Here is a 14,987-nt window from a genome sequence, read left to right as displayed (position 1 = left end):
AGGGAGGACATGCTGCTGCTTCCGGGAGCCACGCAGAGCACAGCAGGCAGGGAGCCTGCCTTGTCCTGGTGCGCCATTGACCGGACTTTTAACAGCCACCAGGGCCCCTTTTCCATGGGCGTTCTGGTCGAAAACTGGACACCTGGCAGCCCTAGCTGGGATTGTGGGGAGAACAGCAGGGCCATGAAGTGGCGGTAGGAAGTTATCTTGTGGCAGCTGGCAGGTAGGCTGGTGGGACTGGCTGTGTGTGGATGGGGTGGGGTTTGAGGACACAGTGCAGACGGGAGGACTGTGTGCAATGGCAGGGTGCCGGCTTGGGGCTGAGTTGTAGCGGAGGCTTTTGGGGCTGCGGTAAAGTTGTCAGGGCCATGGTGCGAGCTTGGGTCGGCAGAGTGGATGGTGCGGGGACTCGGTCAGTAGCGTGGATGGCTGGCGATGAGGTTCTGCGGCACGTTGTGGCTCTGTGGCAGGAGGGGGCGGTTGGTGGGATGGGGCGCAATGCGGAACTGTGGGGGCGCTGGGGGAGCGGTAACGGCTGGCTCAGCGGCGGGCGCCCTCCCCCCAGCAAAGCGCCGAGGGGCTTCGGCTCAGCCGCTTACAGCTGCCCGTAAGGGCGCGTCACGCGGCCGCTAGGCGGCCGCTACCGGACAACCAACGACGCCCCTCCCCCCGCCCGCAGCCCGTCGCCTGCCCGTCTGCCCTCTATTGGCTTCTCTCCGACCTCAGCCCGCGGGCAGGTGTCTCGCTACGGATTGCTCCGAGAATCTACCAATCAACGGCGCATTTCGCTCGGAGAGTGGCGTGCATGGGAGCCAATAGGAAGGTGGATAGCACGTGCCGCACAGCGGCCAATGATAGCTGTTCTTCCAGGTCCTATTGGGTTTCTGGGAAGCAGGCAGCTCGGGGCGGCAGGGTGAGAAGCGACGGGCGGGGCTGGAAGTAGCCGGCTGCCGCTGAGAGCATCCGACGCGGAGGACGTTCAGGCTCAGCGGGGCTAGCGGCAGCACAAGGGTACGGGGCGCCGCCGTGAGCGGGCCCGGGCGGGCGGGGAGCTCCCTGTGGGGACGGGAGCCCTGGTGTCTTGGGGGAGGGGGCGGAAGCGCGGAGGGGGCTGCCGCGGGAGGGGGCTGGTCTCCGGGTAGGGCAGTTGTTGCGGTGTCGGGAGGGGAGTGTTGGGCTGGGGGGCGGGGGAGGTGCGGGGACTACTCGGGTTCTGGGCGGGTGGGGGGGACGCTTCTGGCGCTGGGGAAGGACGGGGGGCAGCATTGCCAAGGAGTAACGGGCTGAGGCTATCTTAGGTACAGGGGCGGTACTGGGGTTTTCTGTCTGACAGGAAGGGGATCAACACAGATTCCTCCTCAAATTGTATGAGCTTTATAGTTGCATTCATCATAATGCTATGGGTGTGTTCGTCCTAGACGTTAACTACCTTGTTTTAGGTACACTTTTTTGTGCTATGTGGATTGATGGCTCTGTTCCCTATAATGTGACACTGTAATGTTGCTGTATTTGCATATGTAGGACTACATGCCCTGATAGCAGTGGAACTCTTGCCTCTGTTAAATGATTTCTCCCAGCTTGTGCATTTCTTGGACTTCAGTCTCTTTTGGAAGGGGGATTTTTCCCCCCTTACCTCCTCCCAGTAGTCTTGAAGAGGGGTATTGCAAAGAGCAACACACCCACTCTACCCTTAGTTCATCATCATATACTTCCTACTTTTTCTCTTACTAGTGTTTTCTTATTGGTTGGGCCTCCTTGCATGGAGTAAAATACCTTCCTTCCCTACAAGGCAGCTCTCTGCTCCCTGCCTGGCAACCACTTCTCAGAGGCATTCTGTCCTGTTCTTCCCTCCCCACCCCCAGTGTAGCTTACTGCTCTTATCACAGCAGCATTAAAACAGCTATGAGGGAAGGGAAGCTCCTAGAAGTAGCGGCTACTGAATGGGAAGCAGAGAGTAGCATTAAAGGAAGGGGACACAAGCTCACTTCCTGCAATCCAAGAGTCTTTGAGAGGATGGGGATTAAAAACGACCATTTCCTCATCTGAAAACTTTTCTGTCCAGTGGTTCCACACAAGTGGGAAAAGACATAGATAGGGTTATAAGCACTCTGATGTCCCAGGGCTTTAGATTGCCATAGGCCAGAAGCTGATGGAGGTGGAACTCTGAAGTGCTGTATTGACAGCTCTTGCTGAGTGGGAACAAAGGGGGACTTTCTTGCCTGAGGTCTGGTCATAGAGTTTAAGGCCAGATACTCAGGCTGACCACCTAGATATCATAGCCACCAGCACCCACATGCTAATTCCAACAATTGAAATTAAATCAAGGTATTACAGCCCACAAGGGGCTAAACTATTACATGCCACTGGTAGAGAATAGGAGGGACCAAGATGCATTGGTGCTCAAGGCCCCACAATGATAGGGAAATAATTATCTGAGATATACTCAGATAATACTAGCAAGTGAGCAGAACCCACACACTGTAGAGGAAGGCAAAAAACCCCAAAGTCACTGCCAGTTTGACCAGGGAAAAAATTCCTTCCTGACCCTGTATATTGTGATGAGTTAGACCATGAACATGTGAGTAAGACCCAGCCAGCCAAGCACTCAAGACCGAGAATGCTTGGTGCTACTTCAGAGCCCTGGCCATCCTTGTTCAATGTCCCATCTTCAGTCGTGGCTATCACTGATGCATCAGAGGAAGAAGATCAAACCTCCCCTGTAGTGTAGGTGTGGCCTGAGGCTTGACGAAAGTGCTGGCACCTATTATGTACAACATTTTAAAGCCTAGTTGCCTTTGTGCAGTTGGTATCTTTTGGGGAGGTTTTTTAATTGCACTTACTGTGAATCCCCTAATACATTAGAAGTTAATGGTGAACTCCTAGTCCTAGTAAGCTAGCTAGAAATTGGTGAAACAGAACCTTTCTGAAACCTGAGCAGCATGAAATGCTTTGGTGAAAGGTTCATGTGTGTATGCATTCTTAAGCATGTTAATAGTAACTATTAAAATAAGAGATTCTGGCATAAAATGTAATCTTAATCAGTGCTTTATTTCATTAATCTCTGCCATCCATATTGTGTCTGAACTATGAATGCAGGGGGCTAAAGTAATATGCAGTGTTACTCTGTGTACTGCAATAGCTGGTCACCAGCTTTAAGAGTGAGAAACCTTGTTACAATTCTTCCTTATGTTTGTTTGATCTTTAATGGGGCTTTGACTTATACTACTTTTTTCCCCTCAAAAAGGTTTTGTACACATAGGAGAAACTGGTTTTCCAGTGATTAATAATTGTATGCTTTTTTTTTTTTTAAGATTATAGAGCCAGATTGAGGTGTTAGGGAGAAAATGTATATATTTTTAGCATTACGTTGAAAAGAACAGATGTCAAACAATTGATTTTTATTATTCTAATACTTAATTGTCAGAAGTGATTGATACTTCAAGGTATAGCTGTTTACATTTAAAATCATTTTCTCTAAAGATGGAAAAACCTTCCTGTCCCAGTTCTAGTCATTTAGTATTGGGGAGTGGTGGGGAGACTTGAACTTTGTCAGGGCCTCCCAGACGGGGGGAGGGGGGGGCAAGTGGTGCAATTTGCCCCTGGCCCCCACGAGAGTTTTCGGCGGATTTTCGGCGGCAGGTCCTTCAGTGCTGCCAAAGACACCCGGAGCTTCTTCCGCTCTGGGTCTTCAGCGGCAATTCATCGGTGAGAGCTTCTTCGGCTCCGGGTCTTCGGCGGCAATTTGGCAGCGAGGGTTCCTTCTGCTCTGGGTCTTTGGTGGCAGTTCGGTGGCAGGTCCTTCACTCGCTTTGGGACCTGCCGCCGAAGTGCCCCGAAGACCCGGAGCGGAAGGACCCCTGCTGCCGAAGACCCCAGACCCCCTGAATCCTCTGGGTGGCCCTGAACATTGTGGGACAGTAATGGGTTTGGTTTTCTGGATGTGTTCATAAATTTTTCAAGCCCTACAATGGTAACACCCGTTATCTTTGGTAAGCAGAGGCTGATACACCTCTTGTAAACTTGAGGTACCACCATTTACCTCTGTCTCCTGAAAAGGCAAAGGAACTCTCTCGCTTTCCCACTACAGAGCTTCCTAGCTGTAGAGGGGGCATGTCTATCCAGTCTCTTGGCTGCTGTAAGCAGAGTGCGCTCTTTCATTTGCTGTTTTCTAGGCTTCTCTATGTGAATAATTCTAGTTCTTGATTCTGCTGCAGTTTAATAGCCTTTCTGAGCATCTGAAGTGTGAAACTGACACTGTAAGTTTCACAGCTTTTCCCTGGCTCTGGGTAACAGCTGTGACGTTTACTAGCATTGTTGGTTTGATTCTGAAGCTGCTTGGAAAAGCTATCTGAGTGGAAGCAGAAGAATAGGACTTCTTTGTGAGCAAAGAAAAGCAGTACTGTATCACTTACACTGCATTCACATTTGGAAGGCTATCTTCACAATCACGAAGGCTATAAACTTAATTTTCAACATAGTCCAAATTATGTAGAAAGATGCTTTAGGGGGCCCACACTTACTAGTGAATGTTTCCTACTTGCTAGTGGTTAGTATTCTGTTTGTCATCAAGACGTACAGATACTGTTTAAGGAGAACAGGCTGTCAATTTTTGCTCTAGTGTTGTCTTTAATACTTCAGAAACAAGTTTTGAGGAAGTATTATCTCAGGCAAACAATACCTGAAGGTAAGGTTCCAAAAAATCCAGTGCTGCTGTCAAAGTTGTAGCTGTTCAATTCAGGTGTGATACCACTCTTATTAACGTGGTACCTGCATATTTAGTTCTTTTTGGGGAAGGGGCATCATTTTCTAAGTAATTGTTCTAATTGTTAGACGTGGGTCTTTGGGTTGGAGACCCCAGCAACGTGCTTGCACTGGTTCTGCATGGCTCTGTCAAAGGGGAAAGCAATCTAATATTTTTGGGAGGATGGTGAGTCAGAGAAGGAATTCATATATTTTATATAACTTGTTTACTTGCCACCTGAATATTTTTATGCTGTACCTTTTTGTGGGACAATTAAATGAACCATCACATTCTTATTGAAAAGAGAATATATGCTTTAAAAGGATGGTGTGGTCTTACCAGCTTCAAAACTATGAAAATAGTAAGTAAATTTAATGGAAACTGCAGAGATGTTTTTTTAATGTAATCTTTGCTTACACATAAATGTAATAACTGCATTGTCATGAACCGGCCCTTGGCATAGCTCCCCTTTAGGGGTTACATAGGGAGTACACATACATCCTCACCCCTGTGGGTGCTGTAGAATTTCAGTGTAGAGGGGCCATCATACTGTCCTCTGCTCAAGGTTTTCTGAATGTTTCTTCCCTTCTCAGGGTCCCAGATGAAACAAACAAGCCAGTCCAGAGTCAGCAAATGAGGCTAAATAAAAGCATAAAAGAAAAACGAGAGCCTTAGGCAGCTTCAGTAAGAAAGTTGGTCTTTGACTTCAGAGAGCCTTGGAAGTATCACAGTACACTCCAGAGTTCACTGGGTCTCCAGTATAACTGTCTTTCTCCATCTTAGCCCAGAGGATCTCTGTTCTCCTTTCTTCAGGGGTAGAGGCTGTGTTGGCTGACAGATCTCTCTCTCTCTGGGAGCTGGTGAGCTCAACAGCCTATTTTCTGCCCAGGGTTCCCCCCCTTCTATGTGGAGGTCCCTCCTTTTAACTCCTCCAGTCCTTGCATGACATGCAAACGTGGTGGGGTGGGGCAATTGTAGCACAAAGCAGATTCTTATCCCACCCTGGTGTAGGGTTTGTATACCCCCTCACATGGATTTCAAATACAAATTAATAGACCAATAGTGGCTGTTTGGAATGAATGATGAAGTTATCTGAGCGTAATGGCAGGACTTCTTGAACTGTCTGCATTCCCAACAAGATTCGGGGGAAAACATGTTCTGTGGCTTGCTTGGAAAAACTACTGTACCTAATTGCACCCTGCTAAACAGGGCTTGCTGCTTAATTGGGCCAATTACATGGTCAGTGTCAACATAATTTATTTTGTTGCCTCTGGCTGTAATCGGGAATCTACCTTTCTGGAGGGAGGATTCTCCTCCACAAATTTGAATATGAGGGATTCTAAAAACTTACCCTCTCCTCCTTCCCCTTCCCCTTCCCCATTCTGTTCCTCCTACGTTTTTTTTAAATTTTTTTAATTCTTCCCCATCAGTTCATCACCAACACTTTCCCCCACTCCATTTCCTTTTATTTCGTGTATGAAGACCTGCACTTGAAAGAAGTTCTCCTCTATAGCAACTGCTGCTCAAATAGACCCCCTCTCCTTCCTGGGACTGCTGTTCTCCTGCAGCACTAGGAGGAGGTAGGAGCTGTTGAGTGTCAGCTGCTGACTTAGGAGCTAAACCTCCTACCACCAGTTCCCCTTCATGATAAAGTAGTGGCCTTTGTAGGCCAATCTGTCCCCACCCACTTAATGCCACTGGGGATACTGAGGTATCATGTTCCTCCTCCAGATCTTCATTAATTTTACTTGTGATACATTTCTGCCTTGCTCATCTGGGACTTGGTTGTTTGGCCTGCAGTTTCTCTCTTCCTGTTTGAGTGACGTATGGTGTAAGTCTGAGAATTGTATGATTCTGGAGACTGCACAATGAAGTCAAGTATGATTTGACTGTGAAATATAACTCTCTAAAAGTGGCCTTATGAGGTTCTATGCTTGTCTACTTACTCTGTCTCAAGTATCCTCAGTTTGCTAGTAGAAAGATCATAGGCTGATAGACTTTTTTTTTTTAAATCTAAGAATCAGACTGTTTTTGTTCTCGTGCAGCAACAGTAATACGTTCTTTAAGCTTAAGTAGGGATTCACTTGCATCTGTACTAACCTACTGTTTACTTTGCATTTGCACAAGGGTAACAATTTGGAAGACAGTAAATAATCCATCTATTCACATGTAGAAATCAAATTTTACTGTCAACTAAGGTGTAAATAATAATAATAATAAAAAAAAGCTTACATTAATTGCCAAGGTAAGCATGTTTGACTCAGAACACAGGGATCAGATCTGTTGAGTAAAAAAGTGCCATCTTCAGTCATTTTTTTTTTAGATTAGAATCGCTCTCTTAATCCCTGGCTATGTGGTCCTTGTTTAATCCATAACTTGCTTATTTTTTGTGAGGTTTACAACAAGCATATCCGTAGTATGTTTTAGCATGCGAAGGACACCAGTCATCAATTGCTTTCTTCATGTGTCCTCTGTTTTGACATTTCTTGTGGAAGCCATCCTAAAAATTACCAGGGGAAAATGCCAGCACACAAATGACAGACTAAAAGTTGAAAGCATGGTGCTTTTAGTTTTAAATGCCAATATCCAGTCTAAGTATTTAGCATAATCAAACTATTTCATGTTGATATGGAGATTGCACAGATTCTTCTCTTCTTATCTCATTTTTGGATTGAACAATGGTCAGATGATTATGTTAGGTTTATTAGATTTTTTTCAGAAGTCTCTGATATTGTTGACAGTGTAGCTCGGGGTGGACAAACTGCAGCCCATGGGACTGCTCTGCCTGGCCCCTGAGCTCCTGGCCGGGGAGGCTAGCGCCCCTCCCCCCCCCCGCTGTTCCCCCTTGTCTACAGCCTCAGCTCACTCGCTCCGCCGCCGGCGCAGTGCGCTGGGCAGCGAGCTCTTGGGGCAGCGCAGCTGCAGAGCCCAGCCTGACCCGGTACTCTGTGCTGCTTGGTGGTGGTGGCAGCATGGCCCGGCGCTGCCAGCCAGTGGTGCCCCAGGCAGCGCAGTAAGGGGGCACGGAGTGTGGGGGCGGGGTTGGATAGAGGGCAGGGGAGTTTGGGGTGGTGGTCAGGAGCGGGGGTGTGGATGGTGGTCGGGGGGGAAACGGGGTTGAATGGGGGCAGGGGTCCCGGGGGGGCAGTCAGGAAGGAGGGGGGGTTGGATGGGGTGGCAGGGGGCAGTCAGGGGTTCCGGGGGCAGTCTGGGGAGAGGGAGACAAGGTGGTTGGATGGGACGGGGTCCTAGCGGGGCAGTCAGGGAACAGGGGGGTTGGATGGGGCAGGAGTCCTGGGAGGGGGGTGCAGATAGGAGGTGGGGGCGGGCCACAACCCCTTCCCCTAACCAGCCCTCCATACAATTTATGAAACCGGATGCGGCCCTCAGGCCAAAAAGTTTGCCCCTCTCCCCCCCCCTCCCCGCACTATTATCACATTCCTATTAAAACTGCGTAATGCAGGGGTGGGCAAATTGCCCACAGGCCACATCCGACCCGCGGGACCGTCCTACCCGGCCCCCAAGCTCCTGGCCTGGGAGGCTCACCTCCCCTGCTGTTCCCCCTCGCCCACTGCCTCAGCTCGCTCACTCCGCCGCTGGTGCAGTGCTCTGGGTGACTGGGCAGCGAGCTTCTGGGGCAGCGCAGCTGCAGGGCGTGGCCTGCCTCATTGCTCTGTGCTGTGTGGTGGTGCCAGTGGCAGCGTGGCCTAGCTCCAGCCAGGTGGCGCGGCTGTAGCGCTGCCAGCCACCGATGCTCCAGGCAGTGCCGTAAGGGGGCACAGAGCAGGGGGTGTTGGATAGAGGGCAGGGGAGTTCAGGGTGCTGGTTGGGGGTGTGGATGGTAGTTGGGAGGGAAACGGGGGGTTGAATGGGTGCAGGGATCTGGGGGGGGCAGTCAGGAAAGAGGGGGGCGTTGGATGGGGTGGCAGGGTATTGGATGGGGCGGCGGGGGCAGTCAGGGGCAGGGGTTCTGGGGGCAGTCAGGGGATAGGGAGATGGGGTAGTTGGATGGGGCAGGAGTCCCGGGGGGGGCCATCAGGAATGAGAGGAGGAGTTGGATGGGTCAGCAGGGGTCTGGGGGCAGTCAGGGGACCGGGAGTGGGAGGGTGTGGATGGGGCAGGGGTCCCAGCGGAGCTGTCAGGGAATGGGGGGTTGGATGGGGCAGGAGTCCCGAGGGCGGGGGCATATAGGAGGTGGGGGCTGGGCCACAACCCCTCCCCAACCGGCCCTCCATACAATTTACAAAACTCGATGCGGCCCTCAGGCCAAAAAGTTTGCCCACCCCGGTGTAGCCTATAGGTATAGATATTTGCTAGGTGAGGCATAGGTATAAGTTAAGGCAATAATGCAATGAGTTTGCTAGCCTCAAGGCCTGTAAGATAGTAGCTTAGCTAAATTAATCAAGGTCCCAAAAGCATAAGCTAACCAAGGGCATGGCTATACTTGCAGATGAAGAGCGCTGTGAGTTAAAGCAGCCCTCGGAGAGTGCGGTAGGGAAAACGCTACATGTGTTCACACTGTCAGATTCAAGCGCACTGGCATGGCCACATTAGCAGCTCTTGCAACACCACAGAGAGCAGCGCATTGTGGTAGCTGTCCCAGCATTCAGGTGGCTGCAATGTGCTTTTCAAATGGGGCGGGGAGTTGGAGTGTGACAGGGGGGGTGTTCTGTGGGGGGGGGGGGGGGGCGAAAGAGTGAGTTTTTTGCGGGGCTGAGAGCGTGTCCGCATGCTGTCTTGTCCTCTCTCTCACACGCTCACAGCAAGCAGCATTCCACAGTAATGGTTGCTTTGTCCCGGAGCAGATAAGCATGCCGGCTGTCAGAAACAGAGCTTTGAAAGGGGATAACCATGACCAGAGTGGTCACTTGACTTAAGGCGATTATGGGATGTTTCCGGAGGCCGGTCACAGCGCAGTAATGCAACACCTCGTTCACACTGATGCCCAGGCTTTTCGGCCGAGGTGCAGCAAGCATTATGCTTCTCGTGGAGTACCAGGGGTGTTCCAGCTGCAGAGTCCAGGCATCCTAAGTGCCTTGCCAGTGTGGACGGGTTGGGAGTTAGGGTGCCTGGGGCTGCTTTAATGTGCTCTAACTTGCAAGTGTAGCTAAGCCCCAAGAATAACCCTAGTTTTTAAGATATCACAAGATAGAATTCTATAATGACTTAACTGCTGACAGGTAACTAAAGATGTTACTTACTACCATCTTGCAATATTTTAAGTTTGGGACATTAGCAGATGTCTGAATACAAGAATGCCATAGTAACTAATGGATATCCGTGTTAATAAGCTTGAGGTAAAAGGATTAATAACCGATTGGAGACAGGTGAGGAACTACAAATAAGGTAAAGGGGCTGAAATCCCTACTGAATATGCATTGGCAATAGTGGCAACAGTATAATACACCATAAAAGCTATATCCTGGCCAGTGTACCCTGGGAGATGCCAGGATGATGACTTATAGTGACGGTGAGGGGGAAGATGAGGAAGATATCTAAAACTTCTGGTTGCTCTGTAAGTATATGGATCCTCAGATCATTCTGTACTATCTTTACCTACCTTACTGGGTTGGAATGTTTGTAACTTTGCTAACTGTGTTGTTAAAACTATTACAATTACAGAAGGTTTTACCTAGGTGTGTGTGTGGTCATTGGTGTGCACATCGGGGCTCCCAACAGTAATTCTGACAATGCTAGGCCTGATCTTGGGACAAGAACCAACCAGATTTCAGAGTGCTAATTAGGGAAACAAAATCAGTCATAATCAATATACAATATATATCTATATCGGACAACAGTGAGTTGCTATGTATGACATGGGTTGAAGAGGTTACTGTATTTTGATTGTTAATTCCTCGAAGGACTGCTTTTGAAAGAGCAGTGATTGGCTATTGCTCATGCTTCCCATGACTCTCTTGGGGAGAAATTGCCGGGTTTCATCTCTTTAAGCCTGTTTGTATTAGTGTAATTGAGACTGCTAGGGTAGACCACAATATTTTGGGTTGCAATACAATTAGTATGATGTTCTGAGCTACACTTTATCCTCAGCAAAGCCAGAATTTTTATGCTTCTTGCTCACCCAATAGCTGGTTTCATGTTCTTGAGTGCATTCCAGACTAGTGAGAGGTTGTCACCACCTGCTCTTAAGCCTGGGTACCTTAGATGCTCTGCTGCTGTGGCTCACAGCCTAGACAGCCAGCAGACAAGCATGCTGCAGTTTCCTGAATGTCTGTGTGCTTTGCAGCCCTGATTCAGCACTCTGACCCCAGCAGCTTGCTTGTGACACGTTAGCCTTGCCCTGGTCTCCACCAGCCTTGGTTACTATTTGTAGGGTGACCCAAAGACACCCCGAGTCCTGAATTTCCCCAAAATCATTTGCCCTGTAGTGCCCAGCCCTCTCCTGGGATGCTCAGGGAAGACTAAGGTTCTTTGCTCCTTTTAAAGAGACAAAGCAACAAGCTCCTGTTCTTTTAACTGGAGTTAACAATCAATTTAGTTCAGACACATCATTGGGTTGGCTGGCTTAGATTGAAAGTAAAACAAGCATATTACTAAAGAGGTTTTACATGACTTGAAGTACAAGGGATAAAGACAAAATAGTTACAAGCAAATAAAAGTAAAATATGCTTTCTAGTGGCTAAGGCCTGGTTTAAGCTAGAAAATTAGATTAGTTTACTATGTCGGTCAGGAGGTGAAAAATTCACATCCCTGAGTGGCGTAGTTAAACTGACCTAAATCCCAGTGTAGTTAGCTCTATGTTGATGGAAGAATTCTTCTGTCAACCTAGTTGCCGCCTCTTGAAGAGGTGGATTACCTATGATGATGGGTGAATCCCTCAGGTTGGCCTAGGTAGTGTCTATACTGAAGCTCTACAGTGGTGCAAATGTGTCGCTGTAGTGTTTTGTGTGTTGACAAGCCCTTAGGCTTAACTCAACAAGCGACACTTGATTCCAAGGAGAGTAGTGGGGGCAAAAGACTTATCTGGATTCAAGACTAAGCTTGATAAGTTTATGGAGGGGATGGTATGATGGGATAGCCTAATTTTGGCAATTAATTGATCTTTGATTATTAGCAAGTAAAAATGCCCAATGGTCTATGATGGGATGTTAGATGGGGTGGGATCTGAGTTACTACAGAGACTTCTTTCCTGGGTGGTGGCTGGTGAGTCTTGCACACATGCTAAGGATTTAACTGATCACCATATTTGGGGTCGGGAAGGAATTTTCCTCCAGGGCACATTGGCACAGGCCCTGGAGGTTTTTCGCCTTCCTCTGCAAGCGTGGGGCATGGGTCACTTGCTGGAGGATTCTCTGCACCTTGAGTTCTTTAAACCATGATTTGAGGACTTCAGTAGCTCAGACATAGGTTAGGGGTTTGTTACAGGAGTGGGTGGGTGAGATTCCGTGGCCTGCGCTGTGCAGGAGGTCAGACTAGTTGATCATAATGGTCCCTTCTGACCTTAAAGTCTATGAGTCTTACCAATCTCTCTTTTCTGCCATGGCTGAGTTTCTCTCTGTCACGTGCTGGTTTCCACTGACTTTGTTGGTGAAAGATCTTTGCCTGTGGGTTTCTCACCTATATGGAGTCCCCAGAGACTTCAACACTGTTGGTTGAAGGACCTATCTTTCTCATCTTGCAAGAGCTCTGGCCCCATGTGTCGGTGCAGTGATAGATGCCATGATGTTTTTGACTCTCTCCTTATATCTTTGGATGACCTCATGCTTCTGTTCTCTTTCTGAGGACTTCCCTTCCCACTGCTACTTCATATGTAAATTGGGCTTGCATTGTTTGGATTCCATCATGCTTAATTTATAGAGGAGACAGGTAGATAACTGTCTCCTTCCTGTTTGGGGGAGAATGTGTATCTCTCCCTTTGTTTGGTCATAGACTTTAAAGTGTAAAATTGGTGAGTATCCATAATTCTTTATATAATGTTAATACATACTATTTACAATGATATTAATCAGTAGTGTCAACCATTTGCATACAACCCATTTTAGGTACCTATTAGGACAGCAGTGAGTTGGGACGTATTGGGGTGGTCAGGCCAGCTGAAACTCACTGCTACATATTAGGGAGTCCTTTGCCTTCTGGCACTGGAGTGCTCTTAGGGTCCCACCTGGCTGAAAACTATCTAGAATTAAATTCAGACAAGATGGAGACACTGGTGGACTGACTGTAGAGGGATTAAAGAACAGCAGCAAGGGACATGTGAAGGCATAGATAGAGTGTGACTGATCTCGGAAGCTTCAGCTAGTACAATATGTGATCACATGTTTGTCAAAAGGATAAGGTGAATGTGAGTTTGTAGCATAGCTGGTTCAAGGTCTTCATTGGCTACCAGACTGCACTTGAACACACACACAAGTACCACCATCAGGGCCATGCCTATCCAAAAGTTCCAGTGACAAAAGCAGTCTCATCCAGACCAACTCAACAGTGGCCCAAGTTTTTGAGGTCAGTGCATTTGCAAGATGCAAATTTTATTAGGGCAAGTATGGGGGAAAATATGGATTGGCAAGAAAAGAAGGTATGAAAACTGATAACAATGTGACCTTAATGGCACAGCCATAACTTTCAATTAGACTTCATTTGCATCATGGGTACTGTGACGAGATTCCTGGGATGCAGCCTGGACTGTGGGACTGCTGAGCCCTCTGTCCCACCAATACGGGCTGGCTCTCACACTGACACTGTTGCCAAGTTACAAACCTGTGGCAGGTACTGCACTTATACAGACATTTACAGGCGGAGACACACCCAACTGAATAACATGAATGATTCTCCCAGCCACTCATGAACCAACAGTAGTGAGGCTCCAATCAATTCTCTCCAGCTACCCAGTCTTGCACCTCAGATCTGTACCATCTTGTACTGGTCAGAAACCTAACCAGTGTAAGTTCGTTACCTAGTCTGTGTCCCCTCCACATCGAGGGGGAACACACTAGCCTTTGTAAACTGAGCTGAGATTTCCTTTGCACTTCAACCAAAACGCACTGTTTAGATAAAATTTAAAACAGATTTATTAACTACAGAAAGATATATAGTTTTTAAGTGATTATAAGTAGTAAGTGTAGAGATCAAAGTTGGTTACCTAAGAGACTGAATTTATTTTATTTAAGCTTTATAAACTAAACAGGATTTGAATCAAGCAGTGTCTCACTTTGACAGATGGTATAGTTCATTGGTGGGCAACCTGCGGCCCATCAGGGTAATCTGATTGTGGGCCGCGAGACATTTTGCTGACGTTGAGCATCTGCAGGCACGGCCCCCCGCAGCTCCTGGCCAATGGGAGCTGGCAAACCACGGCCATTGGGAGTTGCAGGAGGCCGTGCCTGCGGTCAAAGTCAGCAAGATGTCTCGTGGCCTGCAGATTACCCTGATGGGCCACAGGTTGCCCACCACTGGTATAGTTGCTCAATACACAGGCTGGAATTGCCTGCCAACCCGGAACCACCCTCCCAAGTTCAAAGTCTTTGTCCTCCAGACATTTCTTCCAGGTGTTGAGCTATTTGGGCGGGGGGAGAGGGGGTGGAGAGGAGGTGAGGCCAAGTCATGATGTCACCTCCCCTCTTTATAGTTTCTTCCAGCTTGCTGGAAAGATCTATGCTTGTGACATTGGTCAAGTATTCTCCATTGTCTGCGTGCTCTCTCTGAGAAGTCTTTTGGGAAAGTGGATTCCTTTTAATGGGCTATTAGCATGTCTGGGTATTCCATTGTTGTACCTGAAAGGCTGGTTATGGGTGTTCCAACCTTCCAACATAGTTCAGTAACACACATACAGCATCACTTCACATACAATCGTAGCACATACAATCCAACAGGACATTAGTGTTCAATGGATCAAGGCTTTTAAAATACCACCTCACAAGGCATACTTTGTACAAAGCATATCATAATTATGATAGTGGTGAATATCGGGGTTCCAGGGTGCTGCCTTGAGGTACAGAGTGCCACAGGCACTTCCAACATTCACATGAAAGTTAACATGAGCTATATAATTGAACATTGAGCAAGGAGTTCTGACCCCATCTCAGCTAATGAATTATGTGGTTTTGTCTGTCATGATGAATCTTTAAGGTAGTTAAAGGATTATTCCCCTGATCTTCAGCCCTTGGTCTGCAGTGGTTATGATGTCAAAAGCATTACAATAGTGCTCCTGGGGGAATTCTGCATGTGCAGAATTCACGTCCCCTGCAGATTTCTTTGCTTCCCCACAGAAAAATGGCTTCTGATGGGGAAGCAA

General features: G+C 48.1%; 1 protein-coding gene across 3 annotated transcripts in view; it reads left to right on the top strand.

Annotated features, from left to right (window-relative positions):
• Positions 1-861: 861 nt before the first annotated feature.
• The window catches only part of FAR1 (fatty acyl-CoA reductase 1), a 79,879-nt gene continuing 65,753 nt past the window's right edge, over positions 862-14,987 (top strand). Inside the window, exon 1 of one of the 3 annotated variants that reach the window (XM_034769961.1) lies at positions 862-913. The gene's annotated coding sequence lies outside the window, so the exon portion shown is untranslated. Of the gene's footprint in view, positions 1,012-14,987 lie in introns of all 3 variants that reach the window. The other 2 variants (XM_034769962.1, XM_034769963.1) reach the window with 2 other exon arrangements.

The sequence above is a fragment of the Trachemys scripta genome, chromosome 4 (assembly GCF_013100865.1).
Source record: "Trachemys scripta elegans isolate TJP31775 chromosome 4, CAS_Tse_1.0, whole genome shotgun sequence".
NCBI classification, from domain to species: Eukaryota; Metazoa; Chordata; order Testudines; family Emydidae; genus Trachemys; species Trachemys scripta.
The sequence above is the reverse complement of the archived record's forward strand: the minus strand, read 5'-3'. Positions and strand labels throughout refer to the sequence as shown.